Source organism: Polyodon spathula, chromosome 8 (genome assembly GCF_017654505.1).
Source record: "Polyodon spathula isolate WHYD16114869_AA chromosome 8, ASM1765450v1, whole genome shotgun sequence".
Taxonomy (NCBI): domain Eukaryota; kingdom Metazoa; phylum Chordata; class Actinopteri; order Acipenseriformes; family Polyodontidae; genus Polyodon; species Polyodon spathula.
Window position 1 is genome coordinate 20518771 of NC_054541.1, and position 15045 is coordinate 20533815.

The window sequence follows — 15045 nt, forward strand, 5'->3', positions numbered from 1 at the left end:
AGATTCAATTCTTTAAACCTTTTAAACTTACGCATAATGCATGCCTTTTAAACCTGGAATAATTCTGGTGGCTCTTCTTTGCACTCTTTTTAGAGCAGCAAAATCCTTTTTGTAGCAAGGTGACCAGAACTGAACACAATATTCTAGATGAGGTCTTACTAATGGATTGTAACATTTTAACATTACTTCCCTTGATTTAAATTCAACACTTTTCACAATATATCCAAGCATCTTGTTGGTCTTTTTTATACCTTCCCCACATTATCTAGATGAAGATATTTCTGAGTCAACATAAACTCTTTCTTTTTTAATTTCAGTATCTCCCATATGGTATTTATACTGCACATTTGTATTGCCTGTATGCAGTACCTTACACTTTTCTCTATTAAATATAATTTGCCCTGTGTCTGCCCAGTTCTGAATGCTGTCTAGATAATTTTGAATGACCTTTGCTGCTGCAACAGTGTTTGCCACTCCTCCTATTTTTGTGTCATCTGCAAATTTAACAAGTTTGCATACTATACCAGACTCAAAATCATTAATGTGGGTTAAGAATAGCACAGGACCTAATACTGATCCCTGTGGTGCTCCACTGGTTACCTCGCTCCATTTTGAGGTTTCTCCTCCTATCAGTACTTTGTTTTCTACATGTTAACCGTTCCCTAATCCATGGCAATGCATTTCCTTGAATCCCTACTGCATTCGGTTTGAGAGTAAATCTTTTATGTCAGACTTTGTCAAAAGCTTTCTGAAAATCTAAATAAACCATGTCATATGCTTTGAAATTATCCATTGTCAATGCTGCATCCTCAAAAAAATCAAGCAGGTTAGTTAGACACGATCTTCCTTTCCTAAAACCATGCTGACTGTCTCCCATGATGCTGTTAGCATATAGGTAATTTTCCATTTTGGATTTTATTACGGTTTCCATAAGTTTACATATAATAGAGGTCAGGCTTATTGGTCTGTAGTTACCTAGTTCGGTTTTGTCTCCATTTTTGTGGATCGGTATAACATTTGCAATTCACCAGTCTGTCGGTACAACCCTTGTGTCAAGAGACTGTTGCATGTAAATGACTTCTTTCATTTCTTTGAGTACTATTGGGAGTATAATCTTTATAAACAGCAGCTGTAAAAGAAATGCAATCCCCCCTCGTAAATGGTCTGTTGTTTTTTTGACTGACAGTACAACTTTGCCACGGTTCATTTTTGAACCACCAGGAGAACAGTTTTTTTACTTTGTTTTTGACAATGGACTTCAGGGGGAAAAAAAGGACTGGTATGGCAAAGATATTATAGAATCTCTTTGGTATGGGCCCCAGCAGAGGCTGGGCCCGGGTGCAGTTGCATAGATCATTCTCATCTATTTATCGTACTTACTGCATGTTCTTACTGGACTTTACTCATATAAGCAAATATTTACTATAAGTATATACTATAACTGCTCTTAGTCAAACTCGCTCTTATAATTTACTGTATTCTTTATTTTGCTCTTACTTGAGTTTATTGTACTTAACTACTCTTATTTGTATTATGATATTCTGTAATGTGATATTTTATAATGTGACACCTTGTAATGTAATATTTTGTAACAATTGTAAGTTGCCCTGGATAAGGGTGTCTGCTAATAAATAAATAAATAAATAAATAAATAATAATAATAATAATAATAATAAATAATAATAATAATAATAATAATGACCTCACACCAGTCCCGCGCCCATGCAATTATGCAGAGTCGACTATATTTCATTTTAAGGAGGGGTACTTTAGTTTTCTGTGACTTTAAACAGATTTTTACCAACTGCCAGTCTTTTTTTCTTTTTAAAGTGTTTGTGTTAAAAACACTCACACAGTTTAGTGGGAGGAAATACATCTTGCAAGGGTCACTTAATGTCTTTTGTGGGCCCATAGTGGAACATTTCGAAGGATATATTTCCAGAGACTGTATTGCCACGGTGCATAATCCCATAAAACCAAGATACAGTAGAGCCCCTGTTCAAAAAAGATGGGCCTCTGAAATAGGAAGCCAATAAAGTACATTTTAATAGGAAGCTTTTTGGTAAACTTCAATTTTTAGCCCATATTTTTTGTTAACAGAGAAGTACACAAATGTGAATTAAAACACACACACACAGACACCCACATATACAGTATACAGTGGTTTGCAGAAGTATTCACCCCTACCAATTATGCCACATTTTGTTGAATTACAAATAATGTATGCACATTTTTCCACTGGAAGCACACCCTGTCACTTTTTTATTCTAGATCTAGCCCCACACAATGCAAAATTGAAGAATAACGTCAGTTCGGTTAGGACTATGTAGTATTTTAGCCTCACCAGAGTGGCCATAAGCAATACTTGAATGCATGATAAATGTAACTTCAAAAATCTGCCAAAAATCCAAAATCTGCAGATACCAAAATATTTTGCTTGATTGTTGTAGATCTGTGACAGAGACAGAGTCATTCTTCGCGATAAATCTCCCTGCTGACATGTGAGGGCGCTGTGTAAAGGGAACAGAGTGCCCTGGATTGGATGGCCAGACAATTCATTCCCAGGGTGAGGCAGAAGTCGGCAATCTAGAAAGGGGGCGGCGCTATGGTACACTAAATCATCGACCTGTAATGGAAAAAAAATGTTGAAGCCGCAGATTGGAGGAGCGGTTACGATCATTAACCAAGGGGTCCTGATTGATGGTATATAAGGGGATGTAGAGAGGTGATCTGTTCCTTTGTTATGGTTAACACTAAACCGGAAGGGGACCCATATTGTAATTGTGAGTGTTTTGTTTGTTTTGGCGTGTCTAAAAACTGTTTGTTTGTTGTTATTAGATGGCTAACACGATCCGGAGCTGTCACTAAAGGCCAGCACCAAAGCTGGACAACATTGCATATGTGTCACGATTAACTGTATTTGCACCACGAGCACTATAGCACTCACTGTGCACTTGTGGACTCGGATCTTTATTTAGGAGCTGCCTGTGAGCAGCTCTGGGCTGTGTTGTGGTGTCCTGTCAGTGACTTTATAAAAACACCTGAATGAGCTCTTGCTGCGGTCATCTGCCTCCCTTTTGTTTACCCTGGAATGCTACAGTATACATGGATATAAATACTGGATAATCGATTCAATAATTACATTTTTGTAACTCGTATAGTTAACAACGAAACTGCACTGAACGCCCTGCCTTGCTATTTACAGTATTTCTGCCACAGACAAGCAGTGGGCGTATTCTTCTTTTCCTGCTCGTGTTAACTGGCATCTGATTTACTAGTCCCATCCTACCAGCGAATCAGTTTTGAAAATTCTTTGTTAGTTCGCCGCTCTGTGTATTCACTGTGAAAAAAACAAAACAACAAAACAAAACAAAAAGCGCAACTTTGTATCCAGAGCAGGACGACAGGCTTACATTCCTGGCAAACAGCCTGTAAATAAACTGTGCACATTGAAAAAAAAATACTGTATAGATACTGTACTGTATTGGACTATACACTGCTTTGGAATTTCAAAATGTATATAATTAATATTTAACAATACTCAATAACCTAAAAATAAATAAATAAATGATCAGTGAAACTAAATGCAATTTTTGAGTAAGGATCAGCTAGCGGGTATGCAATTTGTGGTAAGTAAATCAATGTATTATTATTATTATTATTATTATTATTATTATTATTATTATTATTATTATTATTATTATGTTTTAAGCCTGGGTTTCCGCATTGTGTTTCACAGATAGTGAAGGTTAGGTGGTACAGTATAGATGCAATGCATGACGCTGCAGCTGTCGATGAATTAAAAAAAAAAAAAAAAAAAAAAGAAGTTTTTCGTAAACTCGTGTTTAGTTTATGCAGCTTACATTCCAAAGTACTGTGATCTGTTTGGAATAAATATTTTAGTAACACTCCTGTAGTATGTTAAACTTGCTAGGCTTGTTGCGAATGCTGTGGGTTATTTATTATTTTTTTCTCGACGACCCCAAGGCTTAATTACCCCTCGCATTAAATTGTTGTGCATAAGCTTCACTGAACTGCAATGATTTTAAAATAATGACGTCATGGGGAGAGGATAGGGTTGCCATCCGTTCTGGTTTTGCCTGGATTATTCTCTTTTTGAGCCAGTTGTCCTGGGAAATCTGTAAGACTTTTTTTTTTGGTACAAAATGACTCTGGTGTCCTGGTTTTTGGTAAATCATTTTTTTGCAATCATCGATATTTATTAGAACACTTATATTTTGTGTGCCCAATTAATTGATTGCTGTTTTGAGGCTTAACTGACAGTCCTAGTGTGTACTTTCACTACAAAAAAATATATAATGGGAAATACAGTATCATAGGATGTACATCCAATCTGGAGAATGTGGCAAAAGCACAACAACAAAAGCAGAAACAACTTCAAACACGCTCTTCCGTACTTAGCACCCGGTGGAGTTAAAAACGTCAGCAGTCAACAAGCAAGGTCACTTTAATTACATACTTTTTTTTCCAGTGCAGCGCCCTCCCTATACTGTCCTCCGTTCCACTCTCAATTATCAGTATATAATTTCAATATTTCCATTAAAATGTAAATGTTATAGGCTATTATGCCACCAGAAAAACAGGCTACCTCGGGTAAAGTTGATAACAGTATTGAAATGTGTTTTCTTAAATTATAAATGAAATGACGAATTGCAGTCCCATTTTGACAGACTTAAAGGTATCATTTTTTTTTGCAACTATCAACAATGGTAATATAAGGACAATTTCATTAAGATTATTTTGCTTCCGCCTGTGTGCTTGTAAGTTTTTTCATTCTTGCTAGAATCTGGTTATTTTTTTCTTTTTATTCAGTTAAAAAAAGGGAATTGAAAAGAAAAAGCGCTACTATTATGATAATCGGTGTATCGTAAAAGAGTGGGCTCAACTATTCGTATGTGGAAATTTACTGTCGTTTCATCCCTACTGTGCACTGCAACCACTTTGGCACAAGCCTTCCACCCCCACCATGTGAGTTACTTCGGCCTAAACTTGGTGGAAATACCAACAATTTTAATTTTAGAAAGGGTTAATGACCAGTGGGGAGGGGGGCTTAAAAACAAAAGTGCTGGCATACGTCTGTTGTCATGTTATTTGTCCCATACAATATTTTATTTTAGTACCGAGCCAAAACAAAGAAAGCGTGCCTATTCGGGTCTAAATTTCTAACAGCGTTTAAAAAGAGCAGGTTGTTTGAAGCAAGGTGGCTGTTTTAGATAGAATCTGCTGTACCAATTTAACTTGGCAGCAACCAACGGGAATACTTTCGTCTGCGCTGACTTTCCAGTTTGATTTCTGAATGCTGTTTATTTTACGTTCTGTTCAGCAGCCTCTGTAGTAGCCTTTCATTTAATATGTGATTCTGAAGCTAAATAGTTATTTTCTCCAAAGACACATTACAAGATGTGCAAAACAATTACCTTCATCTGCATGTACAATTTCTTTGGGAAATATCTTGACACGATCATCAGCTAAATCAAAACAATGCAGCACTTACTTTGCCCCACTCCCTACTGCACAGTACAGCAGGTCACAGGAAAGCCAGTACAGCCACACTGATAAGCTGATTAAAACACTGTTTGATTTGATTTGTAGGTCAAACTAAATTATATATCCATATATATATATAATATATATATATATTTTTTATAACAGCAATTAAAAAAATATATAGTCGTGGTTTTTTATCTGTCAATATTTAAAACAAAAACATTATTAACATATATAATATTTAATAGTTCAATTGTTTGAAAAACAAAACACCAAGTTTGCAGTAACAGCAAACACCTGAATAATAACTGAAGAAAAACAAATATTTGACAGAAGATAATAAAAAAATACAATAAAATAAATAATTACAATTTACACATGGCTTGAAGAAACTGAAAGTTATTTTATTGTGGCACCAGCAAATATTCAGATAGTTTTACTAAGTTTTAATATTCATACATTTAGACATTATGCATAGGTTTTATTACCCCCAGTTATTATTATTATTATTATTATTATTATTATTATTATTATTATTATTATTATTATTATTATTATTATTATTTTGTAGTTGCATTTAATTAGTTAATTATTTAATTTATCGTCTGTAATATTGCTACATTTTTTCTATGTAATTTGTATATGTTACAGTATTTTTTATAATGTATGCAACAATAGAGGGGACCTGCATGCTGGAATTGAACTTCTTTGGAAAACGCTCCTAAAGGGATTCCTTTTTTCATAACACAAAATCTATCATTTATAAGGCAGACAGCACTTTCTTAAGACTAGATACTAGACCACGTGGTTAATTACAAGTTTTAAACCCTGCTGTTTCAGTAAAATGTATTGTACATTCTGAACATAATCAGGTTTTTATTATACCTAACCTCCTTTATCTGATGTAAACACAGAAGTATTTGACGATGGGGATTACTGTAATTAAACTGCATTTTGAATAATATTTTTTAAATGTATATAACTGAACAAGTACTTGAAAGAGAATTCTCTATTAGTCATGCATGAAGAAGTACACATTCTGATTTCATACTTTTTCTACTATACACTCTAAAACATACAAATCCAGTTCAAATACATAATTGAACTTTTCTGTGTGTGAGGGGCAGATATTTAGCACAATAGAAATATAAAATATTGTAACCTAATTTAAAGAACACATGGGGGTAAATGTCGTATATGGGGGTATATATATATATATATATATCGTATAATATTATAATATATATATATATATATATATATATATATATATATATAATTACTAGTGTTTGTCCCGCTGTTAGGACAATAATTCTTTTGTAAGTGTAAAACTTGTCATTCATGTAATATGAAAATGGTATTACATTGGAAATAGTACTTACTAAAACAACATATCCAGTGGTTTTTTGGGTCCATCCAGGTTCCTTTTTCTGACATGCAAGGCACTAACCACATTTATACGACCACAAGGGCCTTTGTGGTCACACACCAAGATTTTACTGGGAGGCATTGTGGGTTCCAGTCTGCATTCGTTTTTCATAAATTTAGTATTTTAGTTTGTTTTTAACTTTATTTTAAGTTTATAGGTTTGTTGTATTTTCAGTCAATAAGCACAGAATATTCAACCTGACAGCATAAGGATTTATTGCATCTAGAGCCACATTATATTGACAGTTGTATTAAATTCTTTAATTTATGTCTTTTCATAAAATAATAATTTAATTATAAAGTCATTGGCAATTTTAAATTTTTCTTACTTTATGTTGGCTGCTTTAATTGTCACTTATGGAAATTTTTAAATAATAATTTCAAATAAACGTAAATCCTATCAAACAAAAAACTACTGTAAAAAGCTGCAGTTTTAAATTTTAAAGTGTGAATCTTGACGCAGTAAAGGCACAGACACATTGCAAAAGCCAGATATATTTGAAAATAAACCAGAGTGAGGGGCCTGCTGTTTGTTTACAGTTGGGGAAATATACATGTACTGTGGGTTATCATTTGAAGAAGTGGAAAAACTATTATTTTGCCATCTTAAAAAATACATGAGGTGAGTGTTAGCTGTTTGTAGAATAATGTATTTAATATTTAATGTGGAATAAGTTAGGCCTGGCAGATGTGTAGTGGAGCTCAAGAATGAGGCTATATAGAAGCCTATACTGTTTAAGGATTTGGCACACAACCAGGAACTGAATGTGTATCCTCAAATGAACTTTCTGCCTTAAGTGTACAGTGGGAGAGAGCCAGCTGCCAAGTGTGTGTGTGTGTATGTGTGTGTGTGTGTGTATATATATATATATATATATATATATATATATATATATATATATATATATATAAAATCAGAGACTTGGGAAAGTATAGAAGTCAAAGCAAGCTAAATATTCTGAAAATACCACATTGAAGACTGACTATTACTTTTTTTCGAACTTAAAACTGCTCAGCGACTTTAAAAAGAGATATACTTTTGATTACATCAGGGGTTTTTCAATTGGTTCACAGATGTGGCGAGATGTGACGTAGAAGCACTCCTGCCTGAGAAGGGGATGCCAAAGCAGACGTACCAAGAGCTGTCGTTGCTATGAGAGCTTGTAAAGATCCTTTTTTTTTTTTTTTTGGCTAAGGCTAAGGGATATTGCAAGTAATTTCAATTTTACCAGGGGTCTTTGATAAGCTATCTATAGTGTAGTAAGACGGTAAACACCAGCTGATAAAAAGGAAATTATTTTTACATTCCGTTTTATGCAAATTCTGCTGACATAATATGCACCTGAGGTTCTGAGAGAAGCTGCAGCATCAGCCATATTAGATAATATGCACATACTGACTTTAATCACAGTGATGAAGAAAGAAAGTATTAATAGATGTTCCCCCACCTTCTGATCTGTGAGCAGTCCGTAATGGCCCATGCTTCTCTTGCTGAAGTGTGTGGATACCATAAACATTTTAGTCCACAATAGCAGATAGATTTTGAAAGATGTTTTTCTTTTTTGTGCTACTTCTTCAGAAGAAAAAAAAGTTTGTGCTGTTAACTTAGCCCAGTAGTTCTGGAACCAGAGCCAAGAGGCAGGAAGTTGTTTTTACAATAGCGTTACAGTAATCTGCCACAAAGAAAGAAAGAAAGAGAGAGAGAGAGAGAGAGAGAGAGAGAGAGAGAGAGAGAGAGAGAGAGAGAGAGAGAGAGAAAGCTCAAGATAACAAAGACACAGAATTCAAAAAACAAAAAAAAAGCAAGCAGATACTAGAAATGTGACTTTTGGCATGAATTCAGGAGTTTGCTTGAGGTTAAAGGATGGGGGGGAGAAGGCAATGCCGTCAGCATATACAGCCCAAAACCTTTCAATATTTCACAGCTTTCGAGGGGAGGAGGGGGGGGGGGGGGTCGTCTCAAACTCTACCCTTTTTTAGGTAGGCCTTATGTATGTATGTCATGTTTTGTGTATATGTGTCATTTCAGACCTGGTGGGGTTTTGTGTACTTTCTCAATCACATCTTAGTCATGGCAGCTGTTTTTCTTTCAGCACAGCGGTTGAGCTGTCTTGCCCAAATGTTTATCAGCTTTTGACTCTTTGCCAAAATAGTTAGAAGGGCCAAGCAGTTTTAACTGGGCTGGGCTGGTTTTAGAAATCAAGGGCATAAGAAAAAAAAGAACAAGAAACAGTTAATGTTAACACATCTTTTCTTAGCTGCAATCCTGTTTGGAGTGCTAAGTTATCCTTGTGTTCTGTTCTTTTAACAGTGGCTTTTTGTGTCAACAAAAAAGCGACGGGCACAGAAGGTTGGAAATAGACTTATTTTTTTAAGTGCCACATTCTTTTTTTGTCCTGGAAGGTATTGTTAATAAGTCTGTGAAATGTAAATATTAATTAGACAAGCTGCATTCAATAATGTGCATACATAAAAAATTCCTTGAGCTGGCTGTCTATTTTATTTCTGTCTCTCTCTCTCTCTAACCCCCCCCCCCCACCACCACCACTTCCTCACCAAACCAGGTGTAATGTGGCACAGAGGGTGAAGGGTCAGTCTGCACTGGCGTGGTACAGCCCAGCCCAGGATAAGCAGGTCCATAGTCAACACTCCGAAGTATACATGCTCTCACACACACTCAGCACGCACACACAATTCCTTGCTGTGTGGATGTGTGATGAAAAAACAGCTCGCTTATGCACTGTGCCGTGCCTCTTATTTCATCATCAGCTGAGCTCCCCCACTAGCACACACATCCTCCTCCTCCTCTCTCTCTCTCTCTCTCTCTCTCTCTCTCTCTCTCTCTCTCTCTCTCTCTCTCTCTCATTCTCTCTCAGCATCAGCTCCAGTCACTCACAAGGAGGGGACTGAACTTTGCAAAAAAGAACACGGTGACTGCTACTATTTTTGCTGCAAGGGCCTCCCCTTTAGACAGCTTGTGCCAGAGCAGGAGTTTTTTTTTCACAACAACTAACTGGATTTTAACCCTCTACCTCCAGATTCGCTGTATGTTAGCTTCAAATAGCAACTCAACACGGACTACAGAACATAGTTGCACTTCTTTTCTTTTTTAAATCTGCTGTCTTAATATTCTGGGAGAGGCCACAAGTTCCTTAATTTATTTTTATTTTTATTTTTTATTTACATTGAATATTTTAGTTTGTTAATTTTTTTTAATCACAATTGCAGATCATTTTTTTTCCCTCCTTTTTTCTTGATTTAAGAAAGGCAGAGCTTTGTGCTGCCCATCAAAAATGGCTGTATTTTGTGAGTTCACTGCGCATCTGCGGGTAAAGACAGTATGCGATTTGTAAGTGCCAGTAGCTGTATTAGAAGTATCTCTCTCTCTCTCTCTCTCTCTCTCTCTCTCTCTCTCTCTCTCTCTCTCTCTCTCTCTCGTTGGCCCTTTCTCCCTATCGGGAGGGAGAGGGGTGTGCTGTGGAGCTCTTTCTGGGACAGGTGCCAACTCCTAAACAAAAGACATAAAAAAGGCAATGAAAGAAAAATGCGTCGATTGATTTTTTTTTTAATGTGTTACGTAGCGAATGAAAGTAGTGATGTTTGATATAATATCATTGTTTTATCTTTACTTTTATTTTTGTATCTAATACAAAGCACAGTTTGCGTACTTTCTGTTCTCCAGTAGTATAGTAAAGGCGTCTGAGTTAAGAAGAGAAGGTGGGGGTCCTTTTTCAGACTGTTGAATTATTCATAGGCCCAGTGTTGAGGCCGGAGCAGCGGTGTTATTAGCATGCATCAGACATACAGTTTGTCTGTTTGCTAACATTCTTCATTCAAAGACTTGTTAACCACCAGACTAGCTTAACACATGTCTTCCAACCACCCTTACGGCCTTATTTTTTGTCCGTTACTGGCAGCCAAGGGGCACGAATGGCACAGGGAGCATGTGGTTGGGAGCTGGGGCTGGTTGCTAGGTAGGTACTGTCTTTTTACATTCCTCCAGCCTGCCTTTACTTCTGTTTAGCAGTGGAGCTGACTGTTTTGTTTGTTTGTTTTGTTTCACAGGGCTGTGAAACCCACAAAATGAAACCTTTTTTTTTTTCCTCTCACCCTTGCCTCAGCGTGTGGTTGCTGCTGACTGGGTTCTCCTGCCACTGAATTCTGGTAAGCGTTTCTTTTTTTTTCCTTTATATTTTTAACAATTATTTTTATCTTCATTCTTTATTTTATTCTTTATTTCAAATGTTTGAACAATGCAGTTTTCATTTTTGAACAGAACAGATACTACTGGATTTATTCCAGAGACTTAAGAAATGAAATTTGAGGCCATTAAAAAAAACAAAAAAAAACAAGCGTGAACCATGTTCTGTTCACTGACACCTCAAAAAGTCTAGTCACCACATTGTTTTTTTTATTTTGAGTGTTAATCTGCTGGAATTATTTTCAGTATGTTTATTGGCTGTTTAATAGCTACAAGAAACCTTTGATTTTGTTTCTGGGTGAAGAATGGAGGCGGGGATGCTTTCAAAACTTTTTCGTGTATCATTTGTTAAGCTACCAGATTTACAAATAAATAAAGCAGTGAATGATAAATGCAGCACTTAAGTATGATGTGCATTGATAAAAAAAATATATTTATTAGGTTATTTTCATGTAGTGTTTTTCTGTGTAAGCCTATACATTTAATAACTTCACATCAGATTTGAAATATTTTGATCTTTCTTCCTAGGTTATATAATTTATTAAGACAGATAAAATGAATCACAGGTTTATTTAGTTCACCTTTTTAAAATGTACTCTGTCTAGTGGGTTGCTTTGTAAAGATGCAAATGAAAAAATAAACTAAAACAGAATTACGCTGGTTTAAAACACAGAGTGTATGTGCTTTCACCTGGGTTGACATTCTGATTTTAAAACAACTGGTACCTTGTGATTTGTGTATTGTGGATGCTTATGGAAAAGATAATTTGCCAAAATGGTACGATCTGCTGTCACTTTCTGTTCATTAATTTAGTCACACACACCTATCAAATCTGACGGCTCTATAACAAATAAGAAATTGCAGCTATAGTACTGAAAAAAAAAAACACAAAGATTGTAATTTCATTTGTTTTACAAAAAAGTAAATTCATCCTGTCAAGTTCCAACTGTCCAGAGTAAAATGTAACTGAAAAAAATGTCTCAACTATTTTGAATTAATACCTATAATTCTGTGGCTTTTTCATATCCCCGTCTTGTTAGATTACATTGCAACAATAAATGTCACACTGTAATCATACAATTGCTGGATATTTTAATTGGGTCTTATTTATAATGTTACAGTGTAACAATGCTGTTTGAAGCCGCAGGGCCTAGAATACTTCACACACACACACACACACACACACACACACACACACACACACACACACACACACACACACACACACACACACACACACACATGCACAGACATTATTCTATGAATGCTTTGTTTGTTTAAATAAAAAAACAGATTCCATCAATGGCACATCTAAAAACCTTTTTCCCCAAATTTTGCATTGTATAAAAAAACCTGGAATTCAGCTTTTATTTTCCTGTGCCCAGTGTATTTGTTGTGCTGTGTAAATAATATATAATGTATTCTTTTGTATCAATACATTTGTACCTTTACTGAAATTATGTTTTTTTCTTCTTTATCCAAAAAAACAACCCATCCAACATAACATTATTTATTTTTATTGGATGAAAATAGCATTGATAAATATGATGATGATCAAAACAACCAAAAAACAAATTATAATAATGAGTTATCCTGTTGTATAATTATTATAGTGATTATTTCTTGCAATTGCTATCCTATTAGATTTTTCTCCCCAGATATAGTGCTGTTTGTATATATATATATATATATATATATTATTTATATATATATCTATCTATATATATATATATTAGATAAATAATAATTTGGCATTGACTCGATATTGAACTTTTTGAAAACTTATTGAGGTTGCATGTAATTGCAGCAATAAACTGTGTATATAGTATGTGATTTTATTTAATTTAAGTAATATATCTAGATAACTTTTTTTGGAGCAAAGATATTCTAACAAACGTTACTTTAAATGTATTTGGAAGGAAAAAATGACCATGTTTGTATGTGTTCATTTATATACATTAGATTAGTATATCAAAAAGATATCTCAAACAAAACACACACACACACACACACACACACACACACACGCACACACGCACACACACACATATATATATACATATATAACATGATATATATATATATATATATATATATAACATGATGGTTTAAATAAATAAATTATAATTCTGTTTTACATAATAGTTTTCAGAAGTGTGTTCATATGTTACATACATGGTAATTATAACAATATTTTGTAATAATTTGGAATACTACAGTACATGCACAGGAGGATTTATAAACAACACACACAATAGGTACAGTGAAAAACAGAAATATGGATATCAGTCAGGACAGAACAGGCAAACATCACACTTAACATTGTAGACCATGTCAGAGCTAACTGAAATGTCAAAATGGCGGAGCGCAATGACAACATGTTTTGTAATAGAGTGCTTTTCATATGGTGCTTTGCTTATGAATAAGCCTGTCAAAATCAATTTATTACATAATTATTTTGTATAAAAAGTCTAAATAAGCCAATTCTAATCAGTATTAGAGTCTGTTTTATTAATAATAACAGTGACTAATAACTAAGATAGGGTACTTTGTGCCAAAGGTGGTAAAAATCTAATCAATTGAAGCAATGTTTTTCTTTGCCTCCACAATGCATGTTTTTCAGTCAGAAATCCAAAATGTTTTTCTACTGGGCTAAAACGTGTCTTTATTTTTTTAAATTTTTTTTCTGGTTTTACAATTGAATGTTTGTTACAGAGAATTTTGTTGTTGTTGTTGTTATATTTCTCAGTGCTTATGTACTAAGTGTAGTGAACAAAATGCTTAAGGATTTGTAGGAAATAAGCAAATGTACTATAGTTTACCACAACAATCTGACCATATTGTTCTTATCCTGAAACAATGCCCCCTAATTTATGTGGGAAATAATTCCTGCAGCCGAAATATAAAAACAAGAAAAGGAGCCCAGTTCTGTGACATCATTAAGACGTATTTAATGTTCAAGACAAATGCATACCCATTGGATGCATGTGTGAGATATTTTTTGGTCATTTCTGTATGTTTTTGTTTATATATATATAAAATCACCCTTTTCAGCTAAAACATTCCTCTGTCCATTGGTTTGCAAAGCAAGTCTTCATGTGGGGCAGTTTGGTACATTGCTAACCTCTGACAAATAACATTGCAGTGGTGTCTTTTTTACGTTTTACATTGTGTGACCCCGTAGTTGTGGCTTAGATACTGTCAATGAAGGTTACAATGAAAAAAAAAAGTCATTGGGGAGGATATTTTTCTAGTGTTTTTTTTTTTTTTTTTAAAGCTATCTTTGCAAAGTTGTTATAAATGTTAAGGGGTCTTCATAACAAGGTGTGTTGATTTATAAAATATATTTTGCGGATGGGAATACACACATTTTTCACATTATTTTGCATATATTTGACAGTTTTCTCTTTTGGGAAATAAGACTTCTCTTTCTCTTTTATCTACAGTTACCTAATAAAATGAAATCAGGTTTTTTTTGTGGATTTGAAAATGGTGGCAGATGCGTTGTTTTATTGCATGTCAGTAAAATGGATGCTGATTGTTGACTGTTAAGGGTACTAATCATTAACTCAGAGTAAAGATTCTTTTTTTTTTTTTTGCTTATTAAAAAACACATTTTACAGGTCAAATTCAAAATTACATTTAGCTTGACTGCAATATTTTGAAACAATAATGTAGTTAATAATCTTTGAATGGGAATACTGTACGCACACATTATCAGGCATGCAGTGAAATCAAGTACATGTATGTTACTCTATGCATTGGCAGAGCAATGGCAGGTGCAGCAGGTCTTCCCAGTTCCTGACGATGAAAAGCATCCCCATAGCATGATGCTGCCACCACCATGCTTCACAGTAGGGATGATGTTTGTTACCTGGGTGATGTGCTGTGCTGGGTTTGCCCCAGAC

General features: G+C 34.7%; 1 long non-coding RNA gene across 3 annotated transcripts in view; it reads left to right on the plus strand.

Annotated features, from left to right (window-relative positions):
* Nucleotides 1-9813: 9813 nt before the first annotated feature.
* LOC121319576 overlaps nucleotides 9814-15045 on the plus strand; it is a 33193-nt gene continuing 27961 nt past the window's right edge. For all 3 annotated transcript variants that reach the window (XR_005950721.1, XR_005950720.1, XR_005950722.1), the window contains exons 1-2: nucleotides 9814-10910; nucleotides 11002-11100. This is a non-coding gene — a long non-coding RNA (uncharacterized LOC121319576). The remainder of the gene's footprint in view (nucleotides 10911-11001; nucleotides 11101-15045) is intronic.